This window comes from Lycorma delicatula, chromosome 1 (assembly GCF_047948215.1).
Source record: "Lycorma delicatula isolate Av1 chromosome 1, ASM4794821v1, whole genome shotgun sequence".
Taxonomy (NCBI): domain Eukaryota; kingdom Metazoa; phylum Arthropoda; class Insecta; order Hemiptera; family Fulgoridae; genus Lycorma; species Lycorma delicatula.
The window spans coordinates 36614161-36630734 of NC_134455.1; the positions used below are offsets into that span (position 1 = coordinate 36614161).

A 16574-nucleotide genomic window follows, 5' to 3' on the forward strand; every position below is an offset into this window, starting at 1 on the left:
AGAATTTATTAGGAGAAGACCAATTTGGTTTCAGGAAAAGTATAGGGACAAGGGAAGCAATTTTAGGCCTCAGATTAATAGTAGAAGGAAGATTAAAGAAAAACAAACCAACATACTTGGCGTTTATAGACCTAGAAAAGGCATTCGATAACGTAGACTGGAATAAAATGTTCAGCATTTTAAAAAAATTAGGGTTCAAATACAGAGATAGAAGAACAATTGCTAACATGTACAGGAACCAAACAGCAACAGTAACAATCGAAGAACATAAGAAAGAAGCCGTAATAAGAAAGGGAAGTCTGACAAGGATGTTCCCTATCTCCGTTACTTTTTAATCTTTACATGGAACTAGCAGTTAATGATGTTAAAGAACAGTTTAGATTCGGAGTAACAGTACAAGGTGAAAAGATAAAGATGCTACGATTTGCTGATGATATAGTAATTCTAGCCGAGAGTAAAAAGGATTTAGAAGAAACAATGAACGGCATAGATGAAGTCCTACGCAAGAACTATCGCATGAAAATAAACAAGAACAAAACAAAACTAATGAAATGTAGTAGAAATAACAAAGATGGACCGCTGAATGTGAAAATAGGAGGAGAAAAGATTATGGAGGTAGAAGAATTTTGTTATTTGGGAAGTAGAATTACTAAAGATGGACGAAGGATAAGCGATATAAAATGCCGAATAGCACAAGCGAAACGAGCCTTCAGTAAGAAATATAATTTGTTTACATCAAAAATTAATTTAAATGTCAGGAAAAATTTTTTTGAGAGTGTATGTTTGGAGTGTCGCTTTATATGGAAGTGAAACTTGGACGATCGGAGTATCTGAGAAGAAAAGATTAGTAGCTTTTGAAATGCGGTGCTATAGGAGAATGTTAAAAATCAGATGGGTGGATAAAGTGACAAATGAAGAGGTGTTGCGGCAAATAGATGAAGAAAGAAGCATTTGGAAAAATATAGTTAAAAGAAGAGACAGACTTATAGGCCACATACTAAGGCATCCTGGAATAGTCGCTTTAATATTGGAAGGACAGGTAGAAGGGAAAAATTGTGTAGGCAGGCCACGTTTGGAATATGTAAAACAAATTGTTAGGGATGTAGGATGTAGAGGGTATACTGAAATGAAACGACTAGCACTAGATAGAGAATCTTGGAGAGCTGCATCAAACCAGTCAAATGACTGAAGACAAAAAAAAAGAGAGCAGAATCTAATCTGTGTTAAAAAAACAAAAAAGCATGAGATTTCGTTAAGAATATAGTGTATTTTTATTAATATCGATTAGTTAGCCTCTTTATTAATTTTATATTTGTTCATAAAACAATGTCTCTTTAAATTCTTCACGTGTCTTGACAAATAAATTAATCTATTTTTAGTAATAGTTAATACTAAAAATGGCCTTACTGAAAGGGGAAAAACGAAAGAGTAGCTAAAATGTAGCTTCATGTTTTTCAACATTTTTATTGTGTTTTGCATTTTCTTCTTTTAGGAAAATGATAATAAACGTTTATTAATGTAAATATTCTTATAATTGATGTATATCTTATTGAAATCCAAAGTTTTCCGATTAATTTGCTATTTAATAAAAGGCACTTAAAATAATTAGCTTACTGCTATTATATAAATATATTGATGTGGATATAAAATACATATTTATTTCTTTACAACTTAAAAGATTTCTTCTAATTATTTAACAGTCTTATTTCAGACAAAGATTAAACCGTTAGTTAAATATGAATGAAGATATGAAAAAAAGATAAAGGAATAGAGACATATGATGCAACATTTGTAACTCAACACAGCCATTTAGAGCGACAGTGAATTGAACGAACAGATCGATAAGACGTTTGATTAATTAATTTCTGAAGAATTGCAATTTTAAGGGAAAAGTAATGAATAGTCGTTGGGCCACATAAACAGACTGTGAGTAACAAATTAATTCAAGTTATTTAACTGATATAAACTATCACAAACTGTTATACGGTTTTTCTTAAATAAAATCACAAAAAAATGATAATTAAGAAAGCTATAATATTAAAAATAATTATATTTTCTCCATTTAAATGGACTTAAGTAAATTTAATAAAATTTTCTAGTGTGTAGATGGTAAAGAAGACTAAAATAAAATCATTAAAGGTTTGTGCTAACCTTTAATATCATTAAAGGTTTATGATATTACAAGTAGGTTTGTGCTATTTGTAATATCACTTTGATTTACTGTAATTAAAAAAACGAAACAAACATCTTATTACTGTATTACACCAAACATTGATACTTTCTCAGTTTTTTGCTGACTCGATATAATGATGCAGTAGAAATTTTCAGTTACAAAATTATATAGAACTAAATACGGTAGATAAAACCAAATAATAATTTTGTAAAAATTTTTCCAAGTTTATGAACAGGCTCAAATTCGGTAAATGTGTGGAGATATTCAATCCACTTTAAATTTTACCTGATGAAACATTTAAATTAGTTCCAAAACATATTTTTGTAGATTATGTAAAAAGAAGATTTAATCGGTTAGGAAATTGAAAAATATACTGTATTTTTAAACAGACTGATGTAAGTCGGTTTTGCTATTTTGAATGTAAATAAAGCGTTGATGTATGGATTTGCCATGATGTGATAAAACACACGATCGAACTAAACACCATATATATGAAAAATTACTGTTCTGTTCACCAAATATAATCGTTCTAATTCGATTAGGTTATGAGTAAAGAATCAATCAGTTTTAACACATAAGATTATTCTACAATTCCTCTCTTTTACTGTACAAAAATAAAACAATTCTCGAAAAATTTAAAGTGACAGTAAAAAAATGTGTAATTTTATTTTGTTACTGTTATTAATCTGTTAGATTACTTATCAGCAATCACAAGAACTATTTAAATAATACTTAAAGATCAAAATCTCTTCATTTTCTATAATTATCGACAAGAAAAGTTATTAATTTTTGTGAAATGTAGCACGTTAGCTTGAAGTTTAGACCACTTTGTAGCTGCATAAAGTTTTCATAGCTTTTAGATTTCTAAGATATTTTTTCAACGGAAAATGTATACAATTTCACTGATATAAAATCTGTTCACTGAAGTTTGTATATAGTCTTCATTATTAAATTCTGGCAAGCTTTACATTCTATCATAAAAAAAAAACTGGCCATAAATAAAATCAGAAAAAACTCAAGATTTCAGACCTATGATTTAAGGATTGTATTTAACTTCGTTATCAGCTAAATATAATACCTATTGTAATTGAATAAATTGACAGATCCTGTTGTAGGGTGTAGTAATAAATACTGATTAACTTTTATGCAAGATAAAAAGATATAAAAATCACATCTTAAACAATTTTTCAATAAAATAGAAAGAGTCAAAAAATCATTCTAAATACAAAAAATAAGAATAAGGATTTAATTAAAAAGAAAAATTATTAAAACTAGGTTACTCATGCGTTAATACAACAAAATTATATTCCTTTAAAAGCATTCAACTTTGACAAATGTGAAGCATCTCTAAAGATTCAATGAAGAAATAAGAACGCTTCAAGAAACATCGATTAGGTATTTGACAAACACCTTACTGTAACAGATATCAGATATTTTATATATTTTCCAAAAATGTTGACCTATATAACATGCTTCAAAAATATGAATTATAAACACACTTAACCCTGTTTTTAATGTCTCTTGCTAATAAAACCAAAATATCAACAGTTGAGTAGTATTTAGTACTAAAAATGGTCAGACTGAAAAGGAAATAAAGAAAAGAGTCCTAAGATGTAGCTTCATGTTTTTCAAAGTTTATGTCTTTAAATAAATAAAATGTAACTTGGCTTAAACTCAGTATGATGTTGTTAGTCATAAGTATTGGTCAAAGCCATAATTACCGCATAAATTAAACAAAATCGTGTTGTTCTAAATCTGGTTGGATTGTATTAGTAAAAGTCTGCTTTTTCACCATTGATTATTTTATAATGATTTTCACATTGGTTGAAGCTGGTTATAACATAAAAAAATATATATATAATAATGTGCTTTCACAAAACTAATTTTATCATTTTAGGTTAAAATAGTTCAATAGTAAAAATTATAATTTAAAGAATGGATTGTCAACAATTAATTATATTTTTAGATTTATATTTAAGTAAGTGTTTCTTATCTTGAAGAGGGGAAACACATATGTTAGGGTTTAATAGAAAAAATAAATACAGTCCAAAAAATAACTGTTAAGAATTTTTCTTCTATAATTTTACTTTCCCGTCTAGCGCTATAGCATAGATACAACTGTAAAAGGAAAAGTATTGTAATCGGCCCAATTTGGACATATATGGTTTTCACTGGATTTTGACGTTTTGACACCTATGGAACCCAAAAACCGGATGGAAATTTTCCAGATGTTCGTATGTACGTGTGTGTGTGTGTTTGGTGTCTCACACCTTATTTCTCCAGAAATACTGGACCCATTTTGACAAAACTTAGTCAGATTACTTCTGTACATAGGGCATTGATGCCATTAAATTTTCAACTTAAAAGGTCAAAGGATGAGGTTGTAGAGCAAGGTCATCCTCAGCATCTCCAGATTTCGCCTAATTAAGGTCTCTTATTTTTCTTAGGCACATTTGTTAACGATTAAAAAATAATAAAATTTTCAAAAGATTTTTTTCAAAATCGGACCCCCACCACAAGAAAAGGATACAAACTAGCGGCTAATTGGGTCAATAGTAGTACGTCAATAGTTTCCCCTGTCACCAAGAGGAGCGCTAGTGAAGCACTGACGTACAGCTATCGTAGAAATATATTATATTTTGATAAAATTATTAATATTTTACATTTTATTTTTTTAAAGATTTTAAATTTGTAAAAATTTGCGTTTTGAAATAAATGCTAGTCAGGTAATTGATTACTTATGAACTAAAGATAGAAACATTTCTTGCAATGGTATATTTTCTTAATTAATTTACAATAAATTTCTAATCTTATGGGTTTAAATTCTGTACTTCTTAATATATTAAAATACTACATAAAACAGTATTCAGAGCAATAAAAAAAAAAAAAAAAAACTGAAAAGTAATTCGTATTTCTTTGGCATAATTTAAAATTTATCATTAAGCTGATGGACAGTGTGTGCCAGTCTATCTGCATCCATTTTCGCGTTTTTACCCCTCAAAACAAATTTAGACGTATAAGTTAACCATTTAGTTACTTATGGCATGTCTTAAACACGTAGTGTTATAATATATGCCGTAAGAGAAATTTCTTGCATGGAGAAAATTCCTATTAATGATAACAATTTTTTTTTCGTCTTCAGTCATTTGACTGGTTTGATGCAGCTCTCCAAGATTCCCTATCTAGTGCTAGTCGTTTCATTTCAGTATACCCTCTACATCCTACATCCCTAACAATTTGTTTTACATATTCCAAACGTGGCCTGCCTACACAATTGTTTCCTTCTACCTGTCCTTCCAATATCAAAGCGACTATTCCAGGATGCCTTAGTATGTGGCCTATAAGTCTGTCTCTACTTTTAACTATATTTTTCCAAATGCTTCTTTCTTATCTATTTGCCGCAATACCTCTTCATTTGTCACTTTATCCACCCATCTGATTTTTAACATTCTCCTATAGCACCGCATTTCAAAAGCTTCTAATCTTTTCTTCTCAGATACTCCGATCGTCCAAGTTTCACTCCCGTATAAAGCGACACTCCAAACATACACTTTCAAAAATCTTTTCCTGACATTTAAATTAAATTTTGATGTAAACAAATTATATTTGTTAGTGAAAGCTCGTTTAGCTTGTGCTATTCGGCATTTTATATCGCTTCTGCTTCGTCCATCTTTAGTAATTCTACTTCCAAAATAACAAAATTCTTCTACCTCCATAATCTTTTCTCCTCCTATTTTCACATTCAGCGGTCCATCTTTGTTATTTCTAATACATTTCATTGCTTTTGTTTTGTTCTTGTTTATTTTAATGCGATAGTTCTTGCGTAGGACTTCAGCTATGCCGTTCATTGTTTCTTCTAAATTCTTTTTACTCTCGGCTAGAATTACTATATCATCAGCAAATCATAGCATCTTTATCTTTTCACCTTGTACTGTTTCTCCAAATCTAAATTGTTCTTTAACATCATTAACTGCTAGTTCCATGTTAAGATTAAAAAGTAACGGACGTAGGGAACATCCTTGTCGTAAATAATTATGTTGTAAATAATTATTAGTTGTATCCAAATAATTTACATTAACAACATTATGGATTATAACATATTTTGGAGCTACTTTATGTATTTTTTATATTTGCAGTCGTAATATACGAAATTAAATTATTAAATTTGATTTCAATACAAGTTTTTAAACAATACAAATGAACTATTGCAATGACAATAGTAATGCGATTAATATTAAACACTGAAATGATTATGATAATGACATTATTTTAACGTGTGAACACAGGAACTAGCTATAATACAATAAATGAATTATCATATAATCGAATCGTTCGGATAGGAAAAGTTTTGATATATGTGTTGCTTTAAATCGTCAGACTTGTGAACAATTAATTATTGTATCAATAGAAGTAATCTAATTTTCTTTTCAAATATTTCGATTGGAGAGTAGCCTTTAAAATCGGTGATCACTATGTCCATTGATGGTATTTTTATTTATAGTTTTCATGTAATTGAATTTTACGCCTGTGTTAATTTTAACGGTACAGAAGATAAAATATGCTAATCGCTTAATGAATTAAGCAAAGTGAACATCTATCAAAATACTTATATTTACATTCAACTTAAGTTATTATTTTTTTTTAAATGGCTGTCAACTAGTATGATTATCAATTTCTCTGACTGTTTATCACTAAAATACTTCATAAAATTATTAGTGTATTAAAAACCTTATGTAGACTTTAGTGAAAAAAAAATCGTAGTCAAGCAAGTTTTGCGATTCTAAATATAAAACTGGAAAAATGTTTTAAAAGCATCACATTTTATATATATTCGCGTGTGGGTACATTTGCACGCGCGCGTGTGTGAGTGAGTAACTTTATTTGTGATTCAAGAAAACAATGAAACTGTTTATGGGCGGATGCCAATTGGGTTTCTTCAAATAGAGGTTTCTCTGTATTAATCAATGTTATTTTTGCTGGCTTCTTGTTATTTTTTTTGTTTTTTCTTAAACGTAACAGTTTATTAGGTTTATAAATATCGACTATATTCTTATATAAGTATAGTGAAAAAATTTACAGAAATCAATATATTTGTGTAATTAGAAAAAAAGCTTTCAACGAAGTTATCGAAAATAATTTTACGTATTTTAAAATATTTTATACAATGTTTGGATGTTTAATTTCCAGTTTCAAATTGAATTTTCATTCTCCTAAGTAGATTCCTACAGAAATTCTGAAGGGAGTTTAAGAAATAACATCAACATTTTAAGTTACGTCTTACAGAATATCATGACAATTATTTTGCTGTAAAACATGGTGTAGTTTTTAAATTTTATGTTGCACTTATCCATTTGAATTGACTTTAATTTCAATTCTCAATAAATCTTTCTCCGATAACATCGATTCAAATGATTTGAATTCTTAGATAAAGAGACACTTTTTTAATTTTGGAATGTAATTACAGAGAAAATGTTTTGAACCTTATCGTTCAAAGATTTTGTAAACGAAGTAAAGGATTGGCAATCAAAATCTAAATACCGGCTTATAAAATAATTATTTATCACTTTTTATTACATACGAAAATGAGTAGTAAGGTATTGAAAGAAAATTAAGTAAAAATGTGTGAGTAAGATTTGTGTTGCTGTGATTATAGGTACATTGTATGAATACGCGTTAAATTGAGACACAGTTCGAAGAAACAAATGAATCCGTAATATACCCTTTCTATATTTAGTCCTACATAATTTTTTTATATTTTGATAAATTTTTCGGGAAGCATTAATAATAACGATCATGATTTTTCGACAATAAAAGATGTAGTAGTATTGATTTTTGGAAATCGTTATTTAGATATTTTTTGAAAATTTCCGCGATATATTTTGTTCAATAAAAAATTTATCATAAAGGTACTTCGATATTAATTCGCTTGATAATTTGAAATAACATTCAATGATTCTGTATACTTATTGATAATTTACCGGTAAAATAAACTCAGAGATTAAATTTTATTGTATCACTTTACGGTTCTGTCTGACATGTTCGTTATATTAGTTTCACAGTTTTTTTCCTCGTCTTGAAAGAAACTATTTTTAGTGTGAAGTCGAAATAATTACATTTTTGTAAAAATAGAGTTATTTTATAATGCAATTATTTGTAATATTTTTTTTTTTTTGGTATTAAAATTATGAGAATTTATAAATCGTAAGATATTTTTTGTGTTAGTTTTATTAAGACATATTTTTTAATATAATATTAACATTTTTGAAGAGCAAAATTATTTTTACCTCATAGTACCGAAAATTAGATTTATAAGATTTTCAGATGAAACGGTGATTTTAAGATGTGAAATACAGAATATTCAACTCATAAATTCAAAATTAGAAGAGATCATGGAAGAATACGAAATGAATAGGGAAACGAATATTAAGAAAACAAAAGTAACGAGGAAAGGAAAAAAGGAACAGATGAATGCATGCACAAAAAACTGAACGACTTAAATAGTACACGTACTTAAGTATAAAGCTAATAGAGAATAAAAAGTACTTTAGGGTTTAGTACGGATGTGAAAATGATGCACTTAAAATGGGTGTACATGAAATTATTTTATTTTGGATACTATGAAAAAGGAGAAACGAAAGGATTGATATTTTTAAAGTATAGGGATGAAGGAAATTTGAAGAATATTAAATGAACAGGAAGAAAAATGAAAACATTTAGTAGAAGAATGAATGAGAATAAAAGTTTAATGAAAAGATTTAGGAGTATTGGAGAGGATAAAGATTGATTTGAACAGGAATAGAAACTTAGTTTACGGTGCAAAGAAGACACCTGAAACGATTAAACATGTTAATTATTCAAAACGAAATGGGAGCTATCAAGAACTCAAAAGTTTGGTTGGAAATGGAAAACAGCGGAGACGACATAGTGAAAGGGATTTGTCATAGGTCCCTTGCACCATAAACATATAATGATAGCTATTTAATGTATAGCTTTTTCGACTGAGGGATTGTTTTATCAGTTGATGGAAACTTATATTTCCTAAGATACTAAATAATAAAAAGAAAGCGATGAGTTTTGTCTGAATGAAGAATTTTACGTCTTAAATATAACATAAATAGATTAATAAATAAGATGAATGAATGAATATATCTTATCTTTTATTCTTATCGGCACATAATAATAAATAATATAAATCTATCAGTAACGGGAAGATTTGCTAATCTACGGATAAAAAAGGAACTGCTCCACGTTTGATCAACTGCATGGATTGAACAAGGGAAACCTTGGTAAAACCTCAATCAGGGCAGCATCACAAAATGTACAGTTATTTTAAAATAAATAATAGATGCGATTAAACAAATAAATTATTTAAAATATAAAGACGTGAAATACGGTTAACGTAAATACATACTAGCCGGCCTCCGTAGCTGGTGTGGTAGTGACTTGACCTTTCATCCGAAGATCCCGGGTTCGAATCCCGATCACACACTAAAAAAATTGCCATTCATCTCAACCTCTGAAGTAATACTTAACGGTGATCCCGGAGGTCAAAAAAAAAAAAAAAAAAAAAAATATTAGGAAAAAATAATTACAAGATAGTTCGCAATCTATAATTTATTTATGAATATTATTTAAACATGTATTTATGTACGGTTTGAATGGATTTGGAGATAGTTCAGGATTTTTTGTTTAATTTTACTTTTCCGCTTAGCGCTATAGCAGAGCTGTAACTTTAGAAGGGAAGGTATTAAAATCGGTCCAATTTGGGCATATGCGGTTTTCACTGGATCTTTAGGTTTTGACTACTAAGGAATCCAAAAAACACAAAAACCGGATGGAAATGTTCGCATGTACGTGTATGTTCGTGTCTCACACCTTGTATTTCCAGAACTAGTCAACCAATTTTGACCAAATTTCTATTTGACTAAACTTCTTTGAGCAGGTTACTTTTATATATGGAACATTGATGCCATTAAATTTTCAATTTAAAAGGTCAAGGGGGTGAGGCTGTAGAGCAAGGTCACCCTCAGTATCTCGAGATTTCGCTTAATTAAGGTATTATTATTCATAGGCACATTTGTTAATAATTAAAAAATAATATTTCCAAAAAATTATACTATGGAATAATAATATTCAAAAAAATTATTATAATAATTATTTTATAAATTATTATAATTTATAAAATTATAATATTTTTTGGAGTGGAATTGCAATTTTTGCGAAATTGCACTTCTATTCCAAAAAAATGCTCTAAATAAACTAGTGGCTAAGCGGGTATAGAGCGTTATTAGTACCCTTCTCACCAGCAGAAGCGCTAGTGTATCACTGACGTACAGCTGCTGTAGTCGCTACTCCCTCTGTCTCTCTTTTTTTTTTTCTGTTTAGCCTCCGGTAACTACCGTTTAGATAATTCTTCAGAGGATGAATGAGGATGATATGTATGAATGTAAATGAAGTGTAAACTTATGCGTTCTTAGATCGACCATTCCTGAGATGTATAGTTAATTGAAAGCCAACCACCAGAGAACACCGGTATTCACGATATAGTATATCTAGTATGCTGTAGTATTCTGCTATGTTGTACCTTCACAGCTGAACAGTAGAATTAAATAAATGAATAATATTTAAAGAATGAAAAAGTATTTAAGGTGGCTGCTAGAACCTCCATACCCGCGCGAATGAAGTACGATTTGTGCACGCGCTTTAGTTAGAATCATTGGATTTAATAAACAAAAAATATTATATTTAAATAAAAATTAAATTTAGTTAAAAAATTCAATTAAAATAATTTATAGTAGTTATATATAATTAATAGTTTATTTAATAATTAAAATTATTAAATTTATTTAATTTAAAATAAATATTTTAAATTAAGTTGTGTATAAGCCGTGCATCAGAAAAAAGCCGAGTGACGGGAAAGTCAACTGTGTTGTCAGCTTTTTAATTACGACTATTTAAAAATTCATTGACAGAGTGTTATATCTCTGTAAAAAAATTTTTTTTAATTGCAAAAAGTGCAATATTTTTATATTTTGCGATTAAAATTTAATAGTGCCAGGATTTCGTTCACAAGTAAATTGACATACATGTATTTTGAAAACTCTAAGTTTCTAATAAATTTTTTTTATTAAACTTTTAATTAAAAAGCATTTGGAGGATCAATTAAACATTTTTATATTCCCTTTGAATTTTTTTAATGCCATATTTTTGTATTTGTGTACAATTTATTTGAATAAATTTTTTAAACGTTTTTGTTAAGTCGTTGACAAAACAGCCATCGTTTAAATTGCTGGTATAAATTTTTAATGTTTTTTTTTAATCAACAAAATTCTGTGAAGAATATTCAGCTTGCAGAACAGTATGAACATCCCTCCAGTTTAACTAAGTAATTTCATTTAAAATGATTCATATTAGCATAAATATTTACATGAACACTAGTAAATTTAGCGAATTTAATTTGTATATAATTAAAACAACATAAATTCATTTAAAAAATTAATGAAATGAAAAAAAATATTTGGAAAATAATAAAACTAAAATGATTAATGCCCAATTAATTAAAATTAAAATGCTTTGATTGCCCTGGCTTCTGATATGAAATTTCTATTAAACCAGAAAGAAGGTATAAAACGTCTGTTGCGGTTCCTCTCCTACAGTGGAATGAAGAATACGATTTAGTGATTTTTGTCTGATATATGTATGATAGTTTGTATTTGTTGTTGTTACTTATCTATGTTTATTCTTTATTGTTTATGATTTTTGTTGTTTTATATAATACTACATGATAGTGTTACTTTAGTCGCTAATGACTGTAATTGTTGATGCTACTGTAAATAAAAGCACTTTTTTTTTTGTCTTCAGTCATTTGACTGGTTTGATGCAGCTCTCCAAGATTCCCTATCTAGTGCTAGTCGTTTCATTTCAGTATACCCTCTACATCCTACATCCCTAACAATTTGTTTTACATATTCCAAACGTGGCCTGTCTACACAATTTTTTCCTTCTACCTGTCCTTCCAATATTAAAGCGACTATTGCAGCATGCCTTCGTATGTGGCCTATAAGTCTGTCTCTTCTTTTACCTATATTTTTCCAAATGATTCTTTCTTCATCTATTTGCCTCAATACCTCTTCATTTGTCACTTTATCCACCCATCTGATTTTTAACATTCTCCTATAGCACCGCATTTCAAAAGCTTCTAATCTTTTCTTCTCAGATACTCCGATCGTCCAAGTTTCACTTCCATATAAAGCGACACTCCAAACATATACATTCAAAAATCTTTTCCTGACATTTAAATTAATTTTTGATGTAAACAAATTATATTTCTTACTGAAGGCTCGTTTAGCTTGTGCTATTCGGCATTTTATATCGCTCCTGCTTCGTCCATCTTTAGTAATTCTACTTCCCAAATAACAAAATTGTTCTACCTCCATAATCTTTTCTCCTCCTATTTCCACATTCAGTTTGTCCATCTTTGTTATTTCTACTACATTTCATTACTTTTGTTTTAAAAATAGAAGCACTAAAAAAAAAAAAATTATTAAGAATTCCTTTTATTCGCAAAATTTTATTGATCTAAGGTTTCCAGTAATTTTAGCAATAATTGAAAGTTTAATTTTTATCGCGGCTACATAAACACGATTTATAATTGAGAATCGGGTTATGAGAAACAGATTATTATTCACGTTCACAAAGAAAACTAAAAAATACCATTATTATAAATACTTTCATAATTTTAAATTACTTGGGAAATAATTTTAACAAAACTATTGATAAAATTAACATTCAAGGAAATACAATATTTCATCTAGAAAAGAACGAGCCGTTCTTTCAAAAATAAAATACAGCCCCGCTATAACACGGCTCGATACACCGCGGATACGGATATAACGCTGATTATAACCTGTCCCCAAAAAATATTTGAATATCTGAAAAAATAAAATAGAATGAAGAAATGCTAGTTAACCTACTATTCTATTCAATATTGGTGTAAAACCCACCATAAATCCTTTGAAATTGTCAACAATTCGCTTCTAATACAACTTCTGTCAGTTAGTCATGCATGACCAATTTTAAAGCCTTGGAATTCCCAAAACATGATTTAATTAAACTAAACTATGATTCTAATACAGTAATAGGAGAAATTCTTAAGATATATTGCCTATGACAAATTTCCTGTAACAGCGATAAGACCATCAATGTACTGCCTGTACAAGGCACAGTATACATACGTTATCAGAATGTTATTACGTATTGTGATTTATTTCGAGCTGCTTTTACTGTGTTATCGGTATCGTTAAGTTTTATTACGTTGGTTAATTTATTCGATTTTGTAATGTTTGTTTTTGTTCGTATTTGCTTAACACGTCGTTTAAACGAAAAACATTTTAACGTGGTTTAACAACGAATTTGTGCCTTGTCTTAAAAAATATTTACGAGTTAAAAAATTGGAAGAAAAAGCTTTATTACTTCTTGACAATTGTCCTGCTCATCCGCCTGTTGACTTGGTGAAATCTGAATGTGGGAAAATAAACGCGATATTTTTACCCAAGAACATCACATCTTTGATCCAACCATTAAACCGAGGAGTTATTCGGTCATTTAAAGTTATCGTTAACTCAGAATTACAAGTAACAGAATTTCTTAAAACTGTGTCATTAAAAAGTGTCGCATACAGCGTTGGAACAGCATGGAGTAGCGTAAATTCTATTACAATTAAAAACTGTTGGTTGGTATTGTCACAGAGTAATACAGAAGACATTGAAACAGGAAATGTTTATATTTTTACTGACGAAAACGCACTGGAATTGTCAAATTCAACCGGGCAAGAATTGTCTGTAAGTGATCTCAATGAGTGGGTTCAAGAAGACAATCAAACACCCGACGAATATATGATCGAAGAAGAAATTATAAATTCTCTTCTACAACCTAACGATAGTTTGTCGGAGGAAGAAGGTTTGTAGAGGTCGCTGTTACAGAGAGTTTAGAGAGGTCTGTACTCTCAATAAAAGACGTTCTGGAAAATATAACTAATGTAATAACATGGACGGAGCAACAAAGTGATAGCTTTAATCTTCATTTATTGCATTTAGAAAGTATATATTCATATATTATAAAGAAGAAACATACAACCGCGAAACAAAAAACAACAATTTCTTCTTTTTTTAAAAATAATTTACATTCAAAGAAAAAATATCGTATCTTCCGCACTTGTTTCTATGTAAGTACACATCATACTGTTTAGGCTTTTTCTATTTGGATTTGAATACTAGATCGTGGATACCGGTGTTCTTTGGTGGTTGGGTTTCAATTAACCACACATCTCAGGAATGGTCGAACTGAGAATGTACAAGACTACACTTTATTTACACTCATACATCCTCATTCATCCTCTGAAGAATTATCTAAACGGTAGTTACCGGAGGCTAAACAGGAAAAAGAAAGAAAGGCTTTTACTATTAAACTATTATTACTTGATTTTTTGCCTATTTTTTTTAACTGATTTAAAATTAAAATCACACTTTGTGATTTAAAATTTACTTCTCGAAATAACGCGGTTAACCTATAACTCGGGTGTCACATAAGTCCCCGCGTTCTAACGGGGTTACACTGTAAAATGTTTTGACTAAATGTGTTGATAAATGGTCTTGGTTTAAATTCTGTTATAGTTGGATTTTTGACTAAAGTCAAATTAACTCAAAGAAAATTTCGAATAACCACTTTTTACCAAAAGGTTACCGAGCACTGGGAGGTTTCGAAAAGTGCTATCTACAAAATACGTCTTAAATTTTACTGTTTAAAATTTTGTTTCTATAACATTTTGAATAAGTTGTAAAATAAGTGAGAAAGTGGCAAAAACCCCGTTTCAATCGAAGAAGGATCAATTCTCAACCCGAAATTTATTTCAAAATCTTGTTCTCACGCTGTTTATTTTGGCAATTAGAGGTGTTCGTTTAGTTCACGCTTTGACTACATCACTACCAGCAAGAACGTAGACTAGATAGAAAAATCGGCCTCGGCAATCACTATCATTCTTATTATCGTTTGTGTTAACGCCGACTTCTAGATTATTTATTACTCGAAATATTAACAAATATCTGACATCAATAACACAGGTCAACAAAATTAAGAGATTTAAAGTTTATAATTTGATAACTGATTTTTATGTTGTACTGTGCCCTGATTTAAAATAAAGCTATCGTTTCTTTTTCTATCACGTAAGACTTTTTCACAACTAAAAAAATAAAATGGAAAAAGGTATATTGTATATCTATCCCTCGAGGAAGATTTTTTTTATAAAAAGTAATAGAACTTAAAGAAAGGATTTTTGTACATTTTCTTACCTCTACGAAGACTTGTCCTTTACTTTTCCTTTCAATGCTTCTCAAGCCACATTTTCTGTTGTAGTCAACTTGCAGAGGATCGCTTTCATGGATGCACTACCAGTAGTCTGCAATCATGTTCACATTCCAAATTACCGATATCTGTGTTCCATTTCTTTTACATCTTGGTGAAATCTTCCATTCTGTTCTTCACTTATAGCACCAAGATTTTTGGGGAAGTAATAAATATGAGAATGCAGAAAATGTACCTTCAAGCTTATAGAACAACCCAAGTCTTCGGATTTCATTAGCATGTTTTTCATTTTTTTTTTGTCTTCAGTTATTTGACTGGTTTGATGAAGCTCTCCAAGATTCCCTATCTAGTGCTAGTCGTTTCATTTCAGTATACCCCCTACATCCTACATCCCTAACAATTTGTTTTACATATTCCAAACGTGGCCTGCCTACACAATTTTTTCCTTCTACCTGTCCTCCCAATATTAAAGCGACTATTCCAGGATGCCTTAGTATGTGGCCTAAAAGTCTGTCTCTTCTTTTAACTATATTTTTCCAAATGCTTCTTTCTTCATCTATTTGTCGCAATACCTCTTCATTTGTCACTTTATCCACCCGTCTGATTTTTAACATTCTCCTATAGCACCGCATATCAAAAGCTTCTAATCTTTTCTTCTCAGATACTCCGATCGTCCAAGTTTCAATTCCATATAAAGCGAAACTCCAAACATATACTTTCAAAAATCTTTTCCTGACATTTAAATTAATTTTTGATGTAAACAAATTATATTTCTTACTGAAGGGTCGTTTCGCTTGTGCTATTCGGCATTTTATATCGCTCCTGCTTCGTCCATCTTTAGTAATTTTACTTCCCAAATAACAAAATTCTTCTACCTCCATGAATATTTTTCATAAATATTACACACCAGTTTGTATAATCTATCAATCGCTTCCTCACCTGCACTGCGCAGTAATTCTACAGGTATTCCGTCTATTCCAGGAGCCTTTCTGCCATTTAGATCTTTTAATGCTCTCTTAAATTCAGATCTCAGAATTGTTTC

The 16574-nt window shown here is 29.6% G+C and overlaps 1 protein-coding gene across 1 annotated transcript in view; it reads right to left on the minus strand.

Annotated features, from left to right (window-relative positions):
* Positions 1-16574, minus strand: part of LOC142317476 (uncharacterized) — a 92687-nt gene that overhangs the window by 56514 nt on the left and 19599 nt on the right. The window lies entirely within an intron of this gene.